Genomic DNA, 17,633 nt, shown 5'->3' on the forward strand with positions numbered 1-17,633 from the left:
CGGCCCTTTAAGTATACATGCTGCTTAATGTACTGCGATGCATCTCAGGTCCATGGGCTTTTTGTGCTAAAATTTAAAAATCTTTCTTATTAAAGGCAGTACTTGAGTTCTGTAAAAAAAAATTAGACAAGTTACAAACAAATTACACAGAAAACACTTATAATCTGGAATTTTTTTTAAAAATAGAATTTTTTACTGCCATGTCATGAAAAATGTACAAACTTTACATATAGCATCTTTTAAAAAAGGCAGTGGCTATTGTTAAGACGAGTCGTAAAAATAGTCCTCAGGCTATTGTTACGACGATGCTTTCACAGCCCTCCATCGGCGAAGTTCAAAATGAATAGTCGTAAAAATAGTCCTAACCCTAACCCTTCCCATCTCTTAATTGCTGCCTTCAGTTCTGAAAACGTTGAAAATACTGCTCTTTTTTCAAAGCTGGTGTAGGGGAGATGTGGCAGCCATTTTGGAATTCGTTCTAAACTTGGCTCAAACTCCCCGTAACAATAGCCACTTTGTTTTAAAAAAAAACACAATAATTTTCCACTTTTTGAATAACCAGACTGGCAAGGAATATATAGCGCCATGGAAAACCCATCACTTAGTTTTTCGTATAACAAAATGATCCTGTAAACATATTTTATTAGGCTTTCAGACTTTGAAAGACTATTGTTTTTACTAAAATTATTAGGCTTTGTCTGAAAGACTATTGTTTTTACTAATATTATTATTTATTTTTAGGCTTTCAGACTTTTGTCTGAAAGACTATTGTTTTTACTAAAATTATTATTAGGCTTTTCTGAAAGACTATTGTTTTTACTAAAATTATTATTATTAAGCTTTCATATTTCATATGAAAGCTTATTGTTTCTGTTAAGATTATTATTAAGCTTTCATATTTCATATGAAAGCTTATTGTTTCTGTTAAGATTATTATTATTAGGCTTTCAGACTTTCGTCTGAAAGCCTATTGAGATTACTAAAATTATTATTAGGCTTTCAGACTTTTTACAGAAAGACTATTGTTTTTACTCAAATTATTATTATTATTATTATGTTTTCAGACTTTTGTCTGAAAGACTATTGTTTTTACTAAAATTATTAGGCTTTCAGACTTTTGTCTGATTATTTATTAGGCTTTCACCTTTCGGTGTTATTACTAAGATTAATATTATTATTTATTTTTTTATTGGGGGAGCCTATTTCTCAGCAACTATAAGAGATAGAGGTCTGAAGTTTGGTTTTCTCTCGGGAAACTGGGTGGTGGTTAGTTGATAAATGTAAAACTAAATTTGTGCGCATAGCGAAAATGCGTCTTAATTCTCAATGGATTCTTCAGATATTTACATTTTTGGATAGCTGGAGACATTTCTGAGCAGATAGCAGTTCAAAACTGTGGAAATTAGAAACTTTGTCGCTCTCATTTTTTTTGGTGAAAAATGGAAAATTTTCAAAATTTTCTAAAATTTTTAGTTTTGGGAATTTTAAAATTTCAGTTATATTTTTGGATAGCTGACATCAATCCGATTCCAGCAATATAAGTTTTGTTCTGAAATGTTAACCTTGATTTTGGTCAAATCGTAGAGTTCTTATTTTTTTAAAACGGCTCCAACGATTTTTCTGAAACATCAGAAATATGAAGTCGAAGGACCAAACCAGTCCATGAACTATAAATGAAAATCTTCTAATCTCCGGAAGTGATCAAGAAAGGTATCCAAAGTTTGACAAAATTCTGAAAAATGGGTGCCTGTGCGCAAAATCCGATGTATCAATTGTATTTTTGCCGATTAGTTAAAGTTTTATATCGTTTCATAGCCAATTGAATTGTCTATCAGATGGTACTAAAGCGACAAGTTTCTATCAAATAATAAAAAAGTTATGTGACTTTTAAAAGTAAGGTATTTTGCGATTTCGAGCAACTTTAGACGCATCTTTCTCGGAAACGCCCCCAACGATTTTTTTAAAACTTTCTCAATCGAGAGACTAATGGAATGGGTGTTTTGTGAAACTACTGTATTATTTTTTGAAATGTCAGGTGGGCGAAAAAAGAGATCGAAAATCGAAAACGTCGTACTTTTACGATTTGGAGCATTTTTAGAGGCCTATTTCTCGAAAAGTCAACATAATTCTTTTTTGGAACTTCTTCTACAGAGAGGCCTATCGGTAGTGTTATACATAAAATGATTGTACAACAGTCCCAAATATCAGGAGTAGGAGAACAGAGGGATCGAATATTGAAAACGGCAGCTTTCATTGTTAAGCGAAACATAGGGTGGATACAATCTGTACGTTTTGTCAACGTATAGAGCCTGTTCAAGAGAGTTTTTTTTTTCTTTCACATTGACGATATTTTGAATTAAAACTATTTCAACTATGAGGGTTTACTTCTATCCAAAATATGGGGTTAGTTACCCTGTAGCAGAAATAGTCGATTGCAGTGTGTAATAATTAGTCTTTGAATTAATATTGTTGCTTCTTTGTCAAGATTATCTTATAACCGTAATCATCTAGACAGAAATGGACGACTCGCGCTGTTTATAAGCAAATCCAATTTGATAAGTGTATGCTGTAGTATCGAAAAGAAGTATTAAATATTGCACCTCTGATAAAAGCATGACTTTGTTTGAGCATGAACTCTACCTGAAATTGTTTTAAATTTTTATATGTTAGTGACGTCAAATCTTTTACGTGCACGAAACCAGAAAATTGGCGATATTTCATTGAATATTCAATCAATTTTTGAACCAGTTACATATTTGAGTAGCTGACATGAACGCGATTCCGAAGTCCCGTGTACAAATTGGTGTGACCGTAAAAGATCCCTTGGCAGTTGGAATTCTATATAAGAGTAGACTAGCGCCGCTGTACGAGCATGTCATGTTTAGAGGTCTTTTTCTCAAAAAGGCAATCTAATATTTTTTGGGGAACTCCTTCTATAGAGAGCCTAATTGATATATGTGACTGAAAAGAGAGAGAGAAAGAAATTGGGGTTTAACGTCAACTCGACACAAACTAGGTCATTTCGGGACTAACATATGGTTTATATTTTTTTTATTTCAAAAATTCGCTTGCGCGTAGGGGCCTACTCCTTGTCACGTACAACCGGGGAATCGAAACCCCGCCAGTTGACTCAATGACAGATTGTATGATACAGCGCACGCTGAAACAGAAAGAAGCTTTAAAGGAGCTTCTGGGCCATCGGAACGTAGCATGTCGAGATCAGCGAGTTCATCGCTGACCTTCGACAGCAGCCCCAAAAGCTAGCATACCGGGCAACTTCCAGCCAGCATAATGTATCTATATAAGAGACATTTATTCCTACTGGCGATTTACAAATATTGCATGAAGAAATTCAAATCATAAGAATATAAACACGACTAATACACAGTATCATATTGATTATAAAAGTACAATGTATATATTGGTTACACTATATATGTCACAAAACAACAATCATTAGATAATAATAATTATTTACTAATTATATAAATCATTTTAAGAGGTAGGAGTTATCCGTTGTTTAATTTAACAGTTATATAATTACCCTGGTTAGAAAGGTACGAACAATTAAGGTATTTAAACAAATGGTTACGAAAGAACATAACACTATAGACTTCTATGATAAGACATATAATACATGTTTAATATATATATAAATGACAATGTCCTACGCTAACAAATAATGAAATATGATAGTATCAGTAAATATAAAAAACAAAGTAGTCGCGAACATCCTGGCTCTTGAATGCTTCAGTTGTTTGATCCTGGACTCTGTAATTAATAGTAAACTTTTACATGTTAGTGACGTCAAATCTTTAACGTGCACGAAACCAGAAAATTGGCGATATTTAATTTTTGAACCAGTTACATATTTCAGTAGCTGACATGAACGCGATTCCGAAGTCCCGCGTACACATTGGTGTGACTGTAAAAGATCCCTTGGCAGTTGGAATTGTATATAAGAGTAGGCTAGCGCGGCTGTACGTTCGAAACTTTTCTCATGGTCCATTCCGAGCAGAATGGTGTTAAACCTCATTTCATTTTACTTTGATATTAAAATCTATTGCGATTTCAGTTTTTACCATAACTTCGGTGTGGACCACGTTATTGCTTTTCGTCCATTTCGCGAAACTATTCTTTTTCCATTTCGCGTAGATCAACTTTATTTTTCGATTCCCTTCTATCGTAATGCGCATGCAAAGAACATGTCAATATCTGAGTTATCCAAATGTGTGTTTTTATTTGGGGGGGGGGGGGGGTTGTTTAGGGGGTGAGAGGTGGGGATAGTCTTTTGTCATACATCTGGCGACCGTGTGACGCCTTGGCTACAGTGAAAGCCTTCAGTCTTGCAAGCAAGTCTAGTTAGGCTTTCAGACTTTGTCTGAAAGACTATTGTTTTTACTAAGATTATTATTAGGCTTTCAGACTTGTCTGAAAGACTATTGTTTTTACTAAAATTATTAGGCTTTCAGACTTTGTCTGAAAAACTATTGTTTTTACTAAAATTATTATTATTATTATTATTTTCCGCGGGAGCCTATTTCTCCATGATCGAAAACAGATATCGATCTGGAACCAAATTTTCTATGAGGACACCATGTGGTAGCTACTTGATAAAACAATTTTGAAACTTCTGCGCATACCGGAAGTAACCGAATTTTGTACTTTTTTCCGGAATTGAAAATCGGCCGTGGTTTCGTCAATTCTTTACCTATTTTCAAACAAATAACATTTTCGGAAACCCCAAATCTTTTCCGAGATAATGGCTATCTCACATTTTTCAATTTCGAACATTCATCTATGGCTTTTGTCGTTCGAATTTTGAAAATACGTTGTTTACGAGACAATTTTTGTTATTCTGCAAAATTTTCAAATTTGACCTACATTTTTGGATACCTAAAGACCATCCGATTCCAGAAATATAAGTTTCATTCAGAGTTATCGCCCTTTATTTTTCGATTTTTCGAATTTTCTGCCCATTTCCCAACCCTTATATTTTTGGGAAAGGATAAATCGATATTTCTGAAACTACTGGAACATAAAGCTATATAGTCAGATCGGTTGGTAAAGCAATTTCAAAAACGATCCGGAAAACGGAAGTAGTCGAAATAATGATAGATATTTCGAAAAAAAACCGCAAAAAATGCGTGTTTTGGGGAAAAACTCGATTAATGATAGATATTTCGAAAAAAAAGCAAAAAGTGGGTGTTTTGGGGAAAAACTCGATTTCTCCGTCCATTATCAATGGATTAAACGAATTAAGCTTTCGTTGAGTGGCCCGAGGAATGGACTGTCGTATGATGGCCAATTTATACGGATACTATGACCAAGCAGCAAAATATGACAAGCTGAAAATCAAGTATTTTCTGATTTGGAGCGTTTTTGGACGCCTGTATCTCGAAATCTTAACCGCAACTTTTTTTTTAACTTTCTCTATCGAGAGTCCATTCGATAGTCTTGTGAATTATGCCGTCCAATAAGACTTTGAAATGTCTGGAATACGATTAAAAAAAAGGGACTGAAAATCGAAAAAAGTCGAAAAATCGTGAAATTTTGCAAAACGCTTTATTACTTTATTATTTAAACAAATTTTTACAAAAAGATTACAGATTCGGATAGCTGACCTAATTACAATTCTAACGATGTATAATATGTATTGAGTTATTGAAATTTAATTTTCGATATTTTGACATTTTTGCATTTTTGGCGCTTTTGAACATAGGCTTTCTCACGGTCATTTTATCTGATCAGATAATGTAATATATCATTACAGAGCCCTGCCGCTATTTAATTGCCCACACTGGTTATTAAAACTATTCCGACAATAATCTCCATACCGGAAGTATTCAAAAAATGAAAAAAAAAAAAAGGTTAAAAAATTGTCGTTTTTGCGAAAAGCTGGATTTCTCGGTCAGATATTACCGGACCAAAAGAAGTAAAGTGTCTTTGGATAGCCCCATTAATGGACTATTATATGTCATCTCAATGGTACGATTTCGATGGTTAGAAAATAAATTGTGGTACGCCGAAAATCTAGTATTTTCCGTTTTTGGAGCCTTTTTAGACGTCTTTTTCTCGAAAACGACAACTCCGATTTTTCTGAAACTTTTTTAACGCAGAGTCCTATGGGTGGGCTATGGCGTGAGTCCAACAATAAAAGCATTGAAATAACATAAGTAGTCCAAAAAGAGCCTCAATCTTGGAAAAAAGTTGAAAAATCCTTAGATTACTGAAAATGATCTTCTAATTTTCTTTCTTTGGAAAACAGCTGAATGGATTATTCTGAAACTTCTTGTACAGAAGGTAAGGTAACCAAACAACTTGTTAAAGCTATCCCGACAATGATCCAAAAAACGGAAGTAGTCGAAAAAAACCGTAAAAATTAATAAAATGGAGATCTTGCGAAAAAAGTGATTACTACGCCAGATTTCGCCGAATCAAAACAACTAAAGTGTCATTGGATAGTTCGAACAATGGACAATCTTATGAGATCTAAATGGTAAAAATTCGCGGGTTAGGCAATATATAATGGAACGCTGAAAATCTATTATTTTCCTTTTTGGAGCCATATCGAAAACTTCTCTTATTTCCTTTCTTAAACTTCTGTTACTTAGAGTCCTAACGGTGGTCTATGGTGTGAATCCAAATTTAAAAAAGCCTCAATATAGTATAAATGGTCCAAAAGGGCCACAATCTTTGAAAAGAAGTCGAAAAATCGTTATATCTGTAAATCTGCTTCTAATGGTATAAGGGAGGTAAAACTGTCCAATGGATCTTTCTGAAACTTCTGGTAGAGGAAATTAAGTTCCCATACCACTTGTTAAATCTATCCCGACAATGATCCGTAAACAGGAAGTAGTCAAATAAATATTCGATATTTAAAAAAAAAAAAACAGTAAAAAAAAAATCGGTGCTCTTGCAACAATCGGGATTTCACCGTCGGGTGTGACCGGAACAAAACATCTAAAGTATCGTTTGGTAGCTCGATAAATGGGCTATTGTATGACAAACTTCCTGTCTGATTCCTGAAAGCCGGTTCAGTGCTGCTTGCCGGTCTAGTTATTTATTATTATTATTTTTTTTTTTTGGTAGAGCCTATTTCTCAGGGCCTCTAACAGATACCGATATGGGACCTAATTTTCTATTGGGAAACCATGTTGTGGCTACTTGATAAACTATTTTTGAAACTTCTGCGCAGACCGGAAGTGGCCGAATTTTGTGCGGTGCATAAAAATTAAAAAACGGCCGTAGCTTCGTCATTTCTGTACCTATTTTCATACAAATGACATATTCAGAAACCCTGAGTCTTTTTTCGGACGATAGCAGTTGAAAATTTCGAAATTTCGTCGCTGACTTCTAGCCTTCGAAAAATGAAAAATTTTGTTTAAAAGACAATTTTTGTTATTTTTCAAAATTTTCAAATTTGACCTACATTTTTGGATACCTGAAGACCATCCGATTCCAGAAATATGATTTTCATTCTGAGTTATCGCCCTTTATTTTTCGATTTTTTTGCCCATTGCCCAACCCTTATATTTTTGGGAAAGAATAAATCGATAGTTCTGAAAGTCCTGGAACATAAAGCTATATAGTCAGACCGCTGGATAAAGCAATTTCAAAAACGATCCGGAAAACGGAAGTAGTCGAAATAATGATAGATATTTCGAAAAAAAACCGCAAAAAATGCGTGTTTTGGGGAAAAACTCGATTAATGATAGATATTTCGAAAAAAAAGCAAAAAGTGGGTGTTTTGGGGAAAAACTCGATTTCTCCGTCCATTATCAATGGATTAAACGAATTAAGCTTTCGTTGAGTGGCCCGAGGAATGGACTGTCGAATGGTGCCCAATTTATACGGATATTATGACCAAGCAGCAAAATATGACAAGCTTAAAATCAAGTATTTTCTGATTTTGAGCGTTTTTGGACGCCTTTATCTCAAAAACTTAACATACAATTTTTTTTTAACTTTCTCTATCGAGAGTCCTTTAGTTAGTCTTGTGCATGGAAACATCCAAGAAGTCTTTGAAATGTCTGGAATAGGATAAAAAAGGGACTGAAAATCGAAAAAAAGTCGAAAAATCGTGAAATTTTGGAAAATGCTATATTTTTTTTATTATTTAATCAGATTTTTACGAAAAAGTTACACATTCAGATAGCTGACCTAATTACGATTCTAACGATGTATAATATGTATTGAGTTATTGAAATTTAATTTTCGAGATTTTGACATTTTTTAATTTTTGGCACTTTTGAACATAGGATTTCTCAGGGCCATTTTATCTGATCAGATAATGTAATATATCATTACAGAGCCCTATGGCTATCTAATTGCCCAAATTGGTTATTAAAACTACCCCGACAATAATCTCCATACCGGACGTATTCAAAAAATGAAGAAAAAGGTTAAAAAAAATTAGCGCTCGTGCGAAAAACTTGATTTCTCCATCAGATGTTAGCAGACGAAAAGAACTAAAGTATCGCTGGATAGCCCCATTAATGGACTATCATATGACATCTGAATGATACGATTTAGATGGCTAGAAAACAAATTATGGTACGCCGAAAATCTAGTATTTTCCGTTTTGGAGCATTTTGAGACGCCATTTTCTCGAAAACGAAAACTACGATTTTTCTTAAGCTTCTTTTACTCAGAGTACTATCGGTGGACTATGGCGTGAGTCCAAAAATAAAAGCATTGAAATAATATAAGTGGTCCAAAAAGAACCTCAATCCTGGAAAAAAGTTGAAAAATCCTTAAATTACTGAAAATGCTCTTCTATTTTTCTTCCCTTGGAAAACAGCTGAATGGATTTTTCTGAAACTTCTTGTACAGAAGGTTAGGTAACCAAACAACTTGTTAAAACTATCCCGACAATGATCCAAAAACCGGAAATAGTCGAAAAAATATCCGTTATGACATCTAAATGGTAAAAATTCGCGGGTTAGGTAATATATTAAGAAACGCTGAAAATCTATTATTTTCCTTTTTGGATCCCATTCAGATGCTTTTATCTCGAAAACTTCTCTTATTTCCTTTCTTATACTTCTTTTACTTAAGAGTCCTAACGGTGGTCTATGGTGTGAATCCAAATTTAAAAGCCTCAATATAGTATGAATTGTCCAAAAGGGCCACAGTAAAAAAATCGGTGCTCTTGCAAGAATCGGGATTCCACCGTCGGGTGTGACCGGATCAAAACATCTAAAGTATCGTTTGGTAACTCGATAAATGGCCTATTGTATGACACACTTCCTGTCTGATTCCTGAAAGCCGGTTCAGTGCTGCTTGCAGGTCAAGTTATTATTATTTTGTTTCCGCGGGAGCCTATTTCTCCATGATCTACAACAGATATCGATCTGGAACCAAATTTTCTATCGGGAAACCATGTGGTGGCTACTTGATAAAATAATTTTGAAATTTCTGCGTATACCGGAAGTAAGAGAATTTTGTACTTTTTTCCGGAATTGAAAATCGGCCGTGGTTTCGTCAATTCTTTACCTATTTTCAAACAAATGACATTTTCGGAAACCCCGAATCTTTTCCGAGATAATGGCTATCTCACATTTTTCAATTTCGAACACACATCTATGGCTTTTGTCGTTCGAAATTTGAAAATACGTTGTTTACGAGACAATTTTTGTTATTCTGGAAAATTTTCAAATTTGACCTACATTTTTGGATACCTGAAGTCTATCCGATTCCAAAAATATAAGTTTCATTCAGAGTTATTGCCCTTTATTTTTCGATTTTTTTCGAATTTTCTGCCTATTTTATAACCCTTATATTTTTTTGAAAGCCTCAATTGATGTTTCTGAAATTACTGGAACATAAAACTATATAGTCAGACCGGTTGGTAAAGCAATTTCAACAACGATCCGGAAACCGGAAGTAGTCGAAATAATGATAGATATTTCGAAAAAATATTTCATATGAAAGCTTATTGTTTCTGTTAAGATTATTATTATTATTATTTTTTTGTGTGTTTTATCCACAAATTGGATTTCTCAGAATCTAACCACTTCAAAAATATAATTAGAAATTTGCTAAATTATTTCCCCTTAATGAAATTAAGGATCAAAATTTTCAAAAAAATCATCGAAATATAGGTTTTTGAAGTCGCATTGGTAAGATCTACTTACATGCTAAATTTCATGAAAATCATACAACTATTATAGAAATTGTCAAGTTGGTTTCAACTTCCGGTTCGAAATCACAGCGACGAATTTTCGAAATTCGAAAATCTGAATCTGCAGATTTGAAGTAATTGTCTCAAGGTACTCAAAGAAAAAAGATTTAGTAAAATAGGTCAAATAGTCACAAAGTTACAGCATTGTAGGTCAAATGCATTCGTTCGTAAAATTCGGATCGTTTTTTTTTATAAATCAATTTACGGCTTCTATAAGGGGAAAAAGGTGGAATTTCGTCGCGAAACCGGCACCGATTGTCCGAAAACCATGAAATGTGGACACAATACGCCCATTACCACCCCTGACGCTGTACTTTACTCCCATTTTGATCCCATTAAAAAAAAGAGTTTTAGCAAAAAAATGATTTTCGGAATTTAATATTGGTTTTAATTAATTTTGAAATTGCAAATGCAAAGAGATTTTATCGTCTCTCCCGTATGTGATAGGTATTAGTACTATACACATTATCCTTAAAAGACAATTTTTTGAAATGACCGCAACGATGTATCGAAATCGCCTATTTTGACCTTTTTTGACTGCTGAGGCATCCTTCCGGTGGTCCAAAGCTCTGGAATTTCTAGCAGTTGGCTGCGCCGCGATGATATTTATCACATATTAAAAGGAGAAAATGCTCAGATATCAAGAACAATAAAAATTCGATAAAATACGGCAATTTTTTAAGCAAAAAAACTTTGATCGGTGGGGTGGGTTCGAATTCATTTTCAACGTTCTCGGAATTCCAGACTCTTCTATTTTTAATATGTGATAGCTTGAATCCCAAGGTACATCCCGTGCAAATTTGAAGGCAATCGGCCCCGGGCAGAGCAAATCAACCCTGGTAGCGAAAATTTGCTCATTCTTCAACGCTTATTATAATAGATCAATCCGGGTCCCCGATCCACCGTCACATACCAAACCACTCCGAAATATACCCAAAAACCCAAAATCGACCGTAATTTCTTTTGACTTCGCGCATGCGCCACGCTGGAACCAAAGGTACGATGACTACCAAATTCCGGCGAGGATGGTTAGATTTACGTAAAGTTTACGTCATTATGGTTAGATTTTGGTTAGCGTCCAATAATGGTAAAATTCTTTGGTTAAATTTACGTTACTTTTACGTCATAATGGTTATGGTTACTTTAACGTCAGAAAATGACGTAAATGTAACGTAAACTTTATGACGGATTACTAACCAATTTTTTTCCCTTTGAATACTTCTTGATTAAATAACATTACAAGTGTGTGCACATTCTAACAATTGATATATAGTCGGAATTCAGACATAATAATTATATATGTATTATTGGTTATAATTCTAACGTTAATCTAACGTAAATTTTACATCAGGTTTCTAACCGTTAGTTTATGGTTAGTTTTCTGACGTAAATCTAACGTTAGTTTTCTGACGTAAATCTAACGTTAGTTTTCTGACGTAAATCTAACGTTAGTTTTCTAACGTTAATATAATGTTAGTTTTCTAACGTTAATGTAATGTTAGTTTTATGTCATAATTTTAACCGTTTATTTAACGTTAGTTTTCTAACGTAAATCTAATGTTAATTTTATAACATAAATCTAACTTTAGTTTTCTAACATAAATCTAACGTTAGTTTTCTAACATAAACCTGATATTAGTTGTAAAACGTAAAACAAATGTCAGTTTAATGTCATGATACTAACAATTAAGGGCCTGACAAGACAGCTGTCTAGTCATTAAAATGGGACAAAAATGGGTAAGACCCTGGCTCGCTAGCCTGGAGGTCAGCTGTTCGATCCCTGCATTGGCCGAGAAAGTTCATCCTGATTTTCCGGTGTGGTTTCCCATTGTCAGTGATGCAGGACGGAGAGCCTGACAAGGACAGCTGTCTAGTTGTTCAGATGGGATAAAAACCGAGGTCCCGTGTACACATTGGCATGCATGTAAAAGATCCCTTGACAGTTGGAATTCGATATAAGAGTAGGCCGTAGTGCCACTGTCGGGGCAAAATTTCCCTCCTAACACACTGTATGGTGTATGGCCATCTTCATTAGCCCAGTTCGGAGCAGAACAGTTGGACGTTAAACCCCATTTCATTTCATTACATTTTGTATCCATTTCTAAGTGCCCAAGAATAGAGACCTAGCTCCTTTAATAGTTGCGGTCTGTAGGTGACACACAAAGAGAAAACGAATGAATGAATGATCTACTCTCATTTCAAATTCCAAATGTCAAGGGTTCTTTTACGTGCACAGCCACGTGATGGACTAGACACTGTTTTTTTGAGGTCCTCTGTCCTACACCACTACTAACAAAGGGAACTTTCTCGACCAACATGGGGATCACGTTGGCTAAGTGGGTAAGACGCTGACTCGCTAGCCTGGAGGTCGGGTGTTCGATCCCTGCATTGACTGAGAAAGTTCATACAGATTTTCCTGCATGTTTTCCCCTTGTCAGTGATACAGGACGGAGGGCTTGACAAGAACAGCTGTCTAGTCAGGGATGAAAAACTGAGGTCACGTGTACACACAGGAGTGCACATGAAAGATCCCTTGGTAGTTGGAACTTGATATAAGAGTAGGCCATAGCGCCGCTGCCTGGGCAAAATTTCCTTCATAGCATACTGTATGGCGTATGCTCGTCTTCATTAGCTCAGTTTAGGAGCAGAACAGTAGGACGTTAAACCCGATTTCATTTCATTTTTCTCGACCAACACGGAAATTGAACCCCTCATTTGCTAGCCAGTGTGTTACTAATTACTAGAGAGAGAGAGAGAGAGAGAAATGGGGTTTAACGTCTACTCGACACAAACTAGGTCATTTCGGGACTAACATATGGTTTAATTTTTATTTACATAATTCGCTTACGCGTAGGGGTCTTTAGCAGTGGGAGAAAACCGGAGGTTGGACAGGCGACCCTACTCCTTGTCACGTACAACCGGGGATTCGAAACCACGCCAGTCAACTCAATGACAGACTTTATGATACAGCGCCCGCACGCTAACCATTCAGCCATCCAACCCCCCCGTTACTAATTACTAAGTTTGTGAAATGTAGGTTTTTCCTCATGTAGGTTTGTCCTGATGAAATCGGTTTATTGTCCTACCGTTCCTGCTCCGACTGGGCTAATGAAGACAGGTACATACCATACAATGTGCTATGAGGGAAATTTTGCCCCAGCAGCGGCACTATGGCCTACTAATATCGAATCCAACTGCCAAGGGATCTTTTCGTGCAAGCCAATGTATACATGGTACCTCGGTTTTTTGTCCCATCTGAGTGACTAGACTACTGTCCTTGTTCCTGCATCTCTGACAAGGGGAAACCATGTCGGAAAATCCTGATGAACTTTCTCCACCAATGCAGGGATCGAACACGTGCCCTCCGGATTACCGAGCCAGCATCTTACGCACTTAGCCACCGTGGCTTTATCAAAATTAGTAATGAAGATGTGCTAGGAAAGACATTTTGCCTGGAGAGCAGCATTTCCGCATATAGTCATTACCAATTGTTCTAAGTGCACGCCAACCTGTAAAAGAGGTCTTTACACACTTTTCCATCATTACCAATTACTAGTCTGCGGGTTCACTAGTCCGTGGGTGCACTAATCCGTGCATTCACTAGTCCACTAGTCTGACTCTATAAAATACTATAAATATGAGTATTAAAGAAACCCAATAGATATGGTGACTGATATCACCCTTCGTAAGGCGATAACACAACATCACGGCATTTTAACCCGAAATCACATCATTTTAACCATTATAGCATATGCCCTTCTTCAGTAGCCCACTTGGAACAAAATAGTAGGATGTTCAAACCCCGTTTAAAATTCATTTTCATACTTTTCTGCACCAATCGGACTATTGAAGATAGTCATACGCAATGCATAGTGCTATGACGGAAATTTTCTATGGACTGTGGCAGGGCGGAGGATCTGGCAAGGGATAAGGTATAGTTGTTCGGGTCATACGAAAAATCAAGTCCTCATGTACATATTGGCATGCACGTAAAAGACACTCCGACAGTTGTAATTCAATATCAGAGTAGGCCATAGTGCCGCTATCCGTGCAAAGTTTCCGTCATAGTACACTGTATATAGTGTATGCCTGTCTTCATTAGCTCACTCAGAGCAAAACAGTACGATGTTTAATCTCATTTAATTTTTTTAATTTTCCTAAAGATAGGCTGGCAAGCGGACGAGTGCACCCGTTGACTATTGAGCATCATTTACTTGAAAACGTTGAGAGAACCCTCAACGAAACGTCGCTTTAATTAAAATAGTAATTGTGTTTTTTGTTGTATCATTGAGTCAAGTGAAGGTTAAATCCCATTTCTCTCTCTCTCAATTTTGATACCCAAAAATTTGACAAAACAAATAATGATTGATTGTCGGAAACTGTTTCATAAAGCAGAGTTGTTCTCTACTAAAAGGTTATCAATGTCCAAATGTTCGGAGTAGTCCACACCTAGGCCGACTATGCATGAAGTGTTTTTATAATTAAATTTATTAAATATAGTACCTTGCACCAGTAAATATAAAATTAATGATCCTTTCACCAGTAAATATAAAATTCATAGGCCGACAATGCATTAAGTGTTTTTATAATTTTAATTAAAATTTATTAAATGTAGTACCTTGCACCAGTAAATATAAACTTAATGATCCTTGGACCAGTAAATATAATATTCATGATCATTATTTATATAAGGCCTTCATCAACCTTGCACCAGTAAATATAAAATTAATGATCCTTGCACCAGTAAATATAAAATTCATGATCATTATTTATATAAGGCCTTCATGTATGTTTGTACAAGTGTACATTCTTGGAATTGTATTACCATTAACAATATGGAGATCAATAATAATAGCCTTTAGTTCTTAATAAATCAATGTGTGTTGTTAATGTCATTCAAAATGGCGGCTGTCTACATATACAATATATAAAATAGGTCATGAGTCGATTGTTGCCGTTTTTTTATTTCGAATTTAAAAGTTCAACACTTAATTATATAAGATGTAAAACCATATAAAAATAAAGGTTGGACCAAGACTAGTTCCATTTTTTTAAGTTATGAATCTGAAAAATAGATAATAATGACCCTGTCAATTAACATAGAGATCTACTCTAGCTAGTATATGAGTCCATATATTTATCGTCTCTCGATAAAAGACCTATCTCTGAAAATTAAAATTCCCCGATTTGATTATTCTTTTAATATAACGTAATTATGTAACCTCATATAAAATATGGTAGAGCGTATACAAACAAATTATATGAATAGATTCATTATCAGAAATATTACAGGCCTTTCAAACGAACAGCCGCCATTTTTAGAACCGAACACAAATTGGCGACCTATTCGGCTAGCGACCTATTAGACCGATCCAGCTGGCAACCTGTTCGTTGGCAACCTATTCAGAATTATGCCAACAGTCGCCGAAACTCATCTATTTTTATCAACCAATAAAATCCAACGTTACGTCTATCAAATGAAAGTAGAATATATTATTTTTATCCAATCCTTTAGCTCAGAAAAGAGGTGTAATTTCGCATTATCTTACAAAATTCTGGACATCCAACTAAATATATTCCGAAAGGTAATTACTAAATATATTCCGAAAGGTAATTAAACAGGCTTTCCAAATATTATTAGTAAACGTTGGCACAGTCATATTAAAGGGGTGCACTCTCATCCTAAACATGGCCAATTTTTCAATATTTTAAAGTGAAAGAACGGCAATATTCCGGGTCAAAATTCGGAGCATCCAGCTATATATATTCTGAAAGGTAATTGAATAAGCTTTTTAAATATTATTAGTAAAAGTTGGCACAATTATATTAAAGGGGTGTGCTCTCAACCTGAACTTAGCCAATTTTTCATTATTCTAAATGTAAAGCATAGACCGGTATTTTTTTCGAAGTCCAAATTCGGATCACCATACAACATTCCGAACATCCAGCTATATATATTCTGAAAGGTAATTGAATAAGCTTTCTAAATATTATTAGTAAAAGTTGGCACAATCATATTAAAGGGGCGCGCTCTCAACCTGAACATATTGAAAAATTGGCGTCGTGTAATTTTAACTCGGAATATTATTAGCTTTCTTTCACTTTAAAATATTGAAAAATTGGCGACGTTTAGGATGAGAGCGCACCCCTTTAATATGATTGTGCCAACTTTTACTAAGCTTATTCAATTACCTTTTAGAATATGTTTAGTTGGGTCATCAGAATTTTGTACGATGGTCCGAATTTTGGGCGACTGTTGGCATAATTCTGAATAGGTTGCCAACGAACGGGTTGCCAGCTGGATCGGTCGAATAGGTCGCTAACCGAATAGGTCGCCAATTTGTGTTCGGTATTTTTAGACCTACATAGATGTACAAATATATTTTTATCGTCTCGGACAAGGTCAAGGTCAGGATCTGTTCACGGTTGATGATTGTGTTTAAATCGGTTTATATCATATTATTTCTATTCACATTACAATATTTTTTTTATAGGTTACGGTTATTGATGTTATTTATCTAAATTGCTTCAATTATTTATTAAATATTTTTTGTTTGTTCGTTTGACCGGAACGTACGGAATTCTGGGATTTAAAATGGCGGCATAGGTTATTATTTTTCCCAAAGAAGAAATGATGCCGTGATTTAAAGTTAAATAAAGCTATTCCACACATACACACACGGTTTTGGATTCAGCAAAGTAAAGTTGAAGGTAAGTGCACTTTTTATGCGAACTTCCGTTGACAGTATACCGATAGATCTAATGTTGATAAAAAAAAATAATCTGGCCGTGGAAAAAGTTTGCACGCAACTTTGTATATCAGACAGTCAGTATTTGTTTTTAACACGATGCAGTTACATTGTCCATAAACCATACTATTCATAAACAAAATCAACATTGCTTTAAGTTATCGAAAGTAATACTGGTTCCAAAATTGATTTTAAAAAATCTGGATCCAAAAATTATCAAACACATAACGAATTTATTAATGATGTAGACTGTTAAAATTCGGGCTGTGCTAATTATAATATAAGTACATGTAGTATTTTCTAAACATTTTTATGGGTGTTTCAGGTTGTTTTTTTTTTTGTTGTTATTGTACTGATAATTTTGCAAATTTAATAATGCATAATGCAAGAGCTAAATCTATATATTGTACGTAGGTTAAGTAGGTATTTCTTGAGACTGTAAATGTTAAATTTTTTTATAAGACATTTTAGTGTATTAACTTGCTAAGTCTATAATCAAGTCTCAATGCCATCGGGTGCTCGAGATGTTCACAGATTCAAACACTGGCGGTTAATGATTTAATTTAATTGAAAAATGGATAATCAAGACTTTAAGCTTATGGGCAATTCCAGCGTTACTCACGTTACATTTAAAGAACCCCACCGATATTGAGATTAAGTCTACAAACAACAATCTACATTGATATGTTAAATATTGT

Source organism: Patella vulgata, chromosome 2, assembly GCF_932274485.2.
Source record: "Patella vulgata chromosome 2, xgPatVulg1.2, whole genome shotgun sequence".
Taxonomy (NCBI): Eukaryota; Metazoa; Mollusca; class Gastropoda; family Patellidae; genus Patella; species Patella vulgata.